Source organism: Camelus bactrianus, chromosome 8 (genome assembly GCF_048773025.1).
Source record: "Camelus bactrianus isolate YW-2024 breed Bactrian camel chromosome 8, ASM4877302v1, whole genome shotgun sequence".
Lineage (NCBI taxonomy): Eukaryota > Metazoa > Chordata > Mammalia > Artiodactyla > Camelidae > Camelus > Camelus bactrianus.
The window spans coordinates 4,266,786-4,272,887 of record NC_133546.1 but is presented as its reverse complement, the minus strand read 5'-3'; the positions used below and the strand labels follow the sequence as shown (position 1 = coordinate 4,272,887).

General features: G+C 50.8%; 1 long non-coding RNA gene across 1 annotated transcript; it reads left to right on the top strand.

Annotated features, from left to right (window-relative positions):
* The first annotated feature begins 1,869 nt into the window (after window positions 1-1,869).
* On the top strand, window positions 1,870-5,805 carry LOC123619825 (uncharacterized). The gene is made up of 2 exons (XR_006728559.2): window positions 1,870-2,652; window positions 5,145-5,805. It is a non-coding gene; the product is annotated as an uncharacterized LOC123619825 (long non-coding RNA).
* The last annotated feature ends 297 nt before the right edge of the window (window positions 5,806-6,102 follow it).

Sequence of the window (6,102 nt, the reverse complement as noted above, 5' to 3'; positions counted from 1 at the left end):
TTAGCAACCTCAGCGTATGATGTTTTTTTCTTTCCTTACGAAGTTGAGAACTTTCACCTTTCCTTTTTTTCCCTTTTCCATTATGGTTTATTACAGGATATTGAATATGGTTCCCTGTGCTCTACAGTGAGACCTTGTTGTCTGTCTACTTTATATGCAGTAGTGTGTAGCTGCTAACCCCAGCTCCCAGTGGAGCCCTCCTCCACGCCCGCTGCCCTTTGGTGACCGTAAGTCTGTTTTCTACGTCTGTGAGTCTGCTTCTCTTTTATAAATGAGTTCATTTCTATCATATTCTAGATCCCACATATAAATGACATCTTACGACATTTGTCTTTGTCTGACTTACTTCACTGAGTAGGGTCTCCAGGTCCATCCACATTGCTGCTGAGGACTTTCACCTTTTCCCTTAAAGGAGGCACTTTACGGCTTCTCTTTGGCCTCTCAGAATTGCCAGCCTTACTCCTCTGGCACACTTTGGGGCCTTTATTAAGTAAAATAAAGGTTATTTCAACACCAGCACTGAGATGCCGGGATACCGTGACAGACAATCTGATGAGGGCTAAGTGACTGACAGACCAGACACGCTGGACAAAGGGACAATTTACACCCTGGGCAGGATGGCGCTGAGGGCGCAGGATTTCATCAGGCTGCTCAGAAAGGTGCACAATTTAAAACTTACGAATTATTCATTTTTGGAATTTTTCGTTTAGTATTTTTGGACCCCAATTGACTACTGGTAACTGAAACCATAGAAATGGGAACCGTGGATGAGGGGGTGGTGACTACTTTCATGGTCCCAATTTTATCAATGAAGACACTGAGGCCCGGGAGGTGTGTCAGTTACTGGTTAATGTATCACAAACCTCCCCAAAGGGGGTTCAGCTTCAAACCGGGGCCAGCGGCTGAGCGTGGCTCGGCAGCCCAGCCGGGCAGCTCTGGCTGAGCTGTTTCCTGCAGCCTGCGCTTGTCCTGGGCGGACGGGTGGCAAGGGGGACCGGGCCTTGTCTGCGTCTTCCAGCCGGGTGGCAGGAGGGACACAGGGCTGCGAGAGACGGGGCTTCTTAAGTCTCAGCTGTGTCACTCTTCTTATTGTGACATTGGCCAACCCCACCCCATGGCTGAGCCCAGAGTCAGCGAGATGGGGCCCTCGCCAGGGAAGTGGGAAAAGGCCTGGACCAGCTTAGTTACTTACCACGGAGCGATTAAGTAACCTGACCGCAGAGCACCGCTCAGGTGAGGAGGACCTGGGGTTTGCACCCAGACAACGCCCGTAAGGGCTGAAGCCTGGGGCTCAAGTCACAGGGAGGCAGAGCGCAGGCCGAGGCTGACCTCCGGCTACTCAGTTCCCCCTCTTCCTGCGCTCAGAAGTGAGGTTACCAGCGAGCCTCCCGGTGTGGAACGCACGTCCTTGGGCGACTGAGACTCTGAAACTTGGGAGGGCCTTGCTGTAGCCAAAGCTCGCCTTGGTCGGGTCAGCGTCAGAAGCCCTTCCTCGCCTGTCAGTCTGACTGCTTAACGAGACCTTCCCTCCCCCGCCGCCTAGGTCGTGATGGACTTTGCTCCCCGTGCAAGCTCCTCGCGGTCCGGAGGCAGGACGCGCAGCCCGCGCGCTCAGCGGACAGCCTGGCCGGACCGGTTCTGGTGTGGGAAGGGGGCTGCCCGACACAGCGGCCCGGGAGTGCTCCCAGCTCGGGGGGCGGGCGGCGTGCGGAACCGCGTGCCGGGCCGAATCGCGTGCCGGGCCCTCGGGCTCCTTTCCAGAAGACGAGGGCGGCCGTCCGATAGGTTACCTTCATTACACTGTTTCCTCCTCCCTGGACGCATTTCCCAAATCTAATTATAGCGCATGTGACACCCCGTGACCGGCCGGAGTGGGAGGTTAGCACAAAGTCCCAGCAGGACAGCCAGCTCCCGGCGCAGCCACAGGCCTCTGCCCACGTGGCCCTGCGGGATGCGAGGCTCAGTTCGGACCCTCCCCCGTGGCCCGGCCCGTGGGGCGGCCGTCTCTGGGCCTGACTTCGCTCCCACGGGGGCCCTGGCCCCACCCTTCCGGTGAGCTGGCCCTCTTCCTCCTGCACTTTGACCCCTGTGGCCTTGCAGTCGGCATCTATTTGGAAGGTTCCCCTTGGATCATGTCCCACTTGATTCCATGTCCCGTTCCTCTGGACGAATGTGCCGGCGCCTGCTGCGCGCTGCCAGGCTCGCGGACACTTGGACGCTCTGCCGGGTGTGTTGTCTCTGCCCGGGTGAGAGCTGCCGTGTGTGAGCGCCGGACTTAGGCAGCGCATTTCTCTCTCCATCCGGGGTTATCGGGCCTGAGCCTCCCTGCCTGGCCTCAGGGGCTGGCGGCCCTGCAGAGGGTGCTGGCCTGCAGCATCTGAGGGGCCTGGCGGGGGCGGCAGACCTGTCTCCCTCCTCAGATCCAGAAGCCCTGTCATACCTTAGAAGAGTTTTGAAGACCAGCCTCCAAGCCCATTAAAAACCTTCCATGACTAAAGTTTCAGTGTGAACACAGTCCTCCGGCCCAGCTGGGTCTCGGCTCCATCACTGGGGAGGTGACGTTGGTTTCCAGGGGAAAGTGTGAGTGGGAACCTGGGAAAAAAATTCTGGACGGAGGGCAAGTTCAATGAAAAAACAAGCCTCAAACTGCAGGTGAGTGGAAACTCTCGGAAAGTGACACCCAACACAACCAGCAGGGGACAGGCATCAGGGTCCTTTTGTGGGCGACGGGCACTGACTGGGGTTGAAATGTGAAGATTGGACTCTGAGAGCAGACAGGCTACGTCAGTTTTAAGAAACCAGAGACTCCCGTAAAGCCAAGGTGTTCAGTGCAATGGTCTCACTGAGTTTGTCTCCCCCAGCTGGCCCTCGGGTGCTCAGAGCGGCAGGTCAGCATTCCACGTGGCCTCCAGGGCCACCTCGGTGGAGCCTGACGTGCAGGTTGTGTGGGGAAACCCGGTTCGGGGCTGATAGAAACCTGCGCAAAGCTTTCTGGAGCCACAGGAGCATCAGGAAAAGCACAGGCGGTTGGTGCCTAAGCAGCCCGGTGGGCGGGGCAGTAGCACCCAGCTAGGGGCTGGGACTCCTGCAGCTCCCAGAAGCCTCACCCCGGGAATGCCCTCCCTGGGGAGGCCGGTGCAGCCGCAGGAGCCCAGGGTCTCCCCATCCGCAGCATGGCAGCACTAGAGACGCAGAGCCAACAGCGGACCTTAGAGGCCTGGAGAGAGCTGTGCAGCCTGGGGACCGGCCCTGAAGGTGGAGGAGGGACTCGGGTCCAGAAAGCCCTTTACTAGGACAGACACAGGTGTAGCCCTCCAATCCCAGCTTCAGGGGGAGACCAGCAGGTGAGAGGGGCTGATGGGGCCTTGGCTCTGCCCTTAGATGCTCCCTCAAGTTCAGAGGCAACATGACAATCTATTATGCAGGAAATGAGCAGCGTCAAGAAAGAATCCACGCGGGTTCTGTGTGATGTGAATTAATGCAAACGGTAACAGGAAAAGAGACTCATCAGGGCAGCTTCTTGCCTGGGTCTGAGCTGTGGGCGGCCGCGGTGTCCTAATGGCAGAACACTTCTTCTTGGTGACAGTGTCAGAACCAGAGCGATAACAATGTGATTTCCAGGGCCCAGGTCGAGCCTGCCTGGCTGGCGGGAGGCTCTACTGCTTTGTCAACAAAGCAAATGTGACTCCAAAGTTGCCAAGAGAGAAAAAAAATCCAGGTACTTTTATGCCACTTTTAATATAATGGTACTTTAAGAACCCCAGCATCTCTTTATATCATTCCAGAATCTTAAGACTTCACTTCAGTGTGGGACCACTAAGCCACATTTGGACGTTTCTGAAAAAATTTCTTTAAAATTACCATTTCGAGGTCATGAGTGTGTGTGCCTGGGTGTGTGCATGTATGTGTGCACATGTGTGAATGTGTGTGCATGTGCACAAGTGTGTGCATTCACTACTTTGTATTGTATGCCTTTCAAACTGGCTGTTTCAGGAGGGGAAAGGTTTGCATTTTATAAACAGGGCAGCAGCCACGAGTGGTTAATGTTTTTCTATATCCAAATTGAGTCATGCCTTCAGAAGTCTCAGAATGAACTCAGATCATTTTTTACGACTGACCTCAAGGCATCCAAATTATTTTCAACTGAAAAGGCATCCAAGATTTGAAAGGACCCCGTCACCCCTGAAGGAGCCAGCACACAGATCGGAAGGGCGGGGCTGCTGAGAAGGGCTGAAGCGTCTCTCAGAGGGGAGATGATGTAAACATCCTTTGAATCGCTGGATGCCAGAGGGGGCCGGGTGACATCTCTGGATGGCTTCCCTGAGACATACAGCCGATTAGATATTAAGGTCAGGTGCTAAGAAATCAAGGTCACGCCACATTGCATTTTTCTCAAACAGCTGAGCCCAGATAAGTTAAGCAGTGGGGGATAGCGCCCCACAGATAAGGAGGCAATTTTTAACAATCTTAAAATATTGTTACAGCAAGGAAAGATGATAATATCGAAGCCTCTGGAATTATTTAACTGGTGCCGAGGCTTCTTTTGTCCTCCACGTCCCCATATCTTCCCTTTCCTCTCACTCCCCCTCAGCGCGCAAACACACTCACATGCACACGCACACGCACATACACACAGGGGTACCCACAGGTCCTCCACCATTTCCTGGAATATGCTGTTACACAGATAGGCTTTTGAATATGAATGCGGGAAGTGCTGTGATTTTTTTCCATCCCCAGACTAGGGTGATTTATGGCCTGGATTACGGGAGACAGTAATTCTTTGCTCTTTACGATGTTTTGCAGGAAGGCGCAGTAGCCCGCAGTCAGAACAGCGTGATTCCCACTAGGTTTTTACAAAAAGGTCTCGCAGCGAGGGTGGCTGTGAATTGGACAGCTTCTGTAACAGAGCAGTTAATAAGACACTAGCACATTAATCATGTGACAGCTATTGGGTTTAGCAGGGAAAGGCACTGGCTTTTGAAAACAGCAATTTAGGTTACTGCTGTGTTGAAAGAGGTTGGCTGAACACTCTGTTTTTAACCCGTGGTTAACAGTTGCACTGTGTTGGTCACTTTTACAGACATCTTTTCAAGTCACTCAAACATTCAATAAACCTAATGAAGTCATTATCTCTTATCTTCTAGCCTGATGTCACTTTCCAAAGCCAGACACACGTTGAGGATTAAGCCAGTTATCTAGTAATTCTGGAAAAACTGCCAAGAAGTTATTCTGGAATTATCTGGACAACGCATAAGCTCATCCACTTTATCATCCAGACCTGGCAGTTCCGCAACACATTTTGTAGCAGGGGAGCTGGCAGATCCAAAGGTGCCATTTGCTGGTGAAATTGATAGCTCTTCTTAATGATGATGACATTTGGTCCTATATAGAAGCTGGCATCTAGAAACATACTGGAAAAAAACAACAAACAAAAAGGAGCTGGAACTCAAAAAAAAAAAAAAAAAAGAAACATTGGAACTTCAGTTCTTTGGACCCATAAAGAGTCATGGTATAAAGCTTGAGAAATAAAATGAAAGTGATTTCATGAATTTGTTTATAGAAAAAAACAGTTATCAGTGTGAATGTTTAAGAAACAAAAATACTACATGTTGAAATCAAGCAGTGAGTAACTTTTGTTTTTCAATCATTTACATCGATCTAAGCAGTGGTTATGAAGGTCTTATACAAAAAAGGAAACATGGTTACTGTTCATTAATCATGGTCTACTTAAGTACATTTTTATATCCATATTTTATTGCTTTGTAATAATTTGTAATAATTAAATTAATAAACTTAACATGGAAATTTCTTGACTCATTAACTCTCTACTTATCAATAGAGAAACATATTAATAATACAGTAAGCAGAATGTTTACGATATAGAATGATCTATAGACGATCTCATTTTATTAGAAAAATAATGAACAGCTTATATTTATATGTAAACATAGACACGTGATACTCCGGAAAGGGATGCAAAAATGCCCTAGAAATTACGTTCAAACAGCAGGAACGCAGGTGACGCTTCACGTGTGCCTCTTCCTTCAGACTCCGATTCCATAGGGTGAGCCCCTCCTGTTCTGTTCACTCACGTTTCCCAGA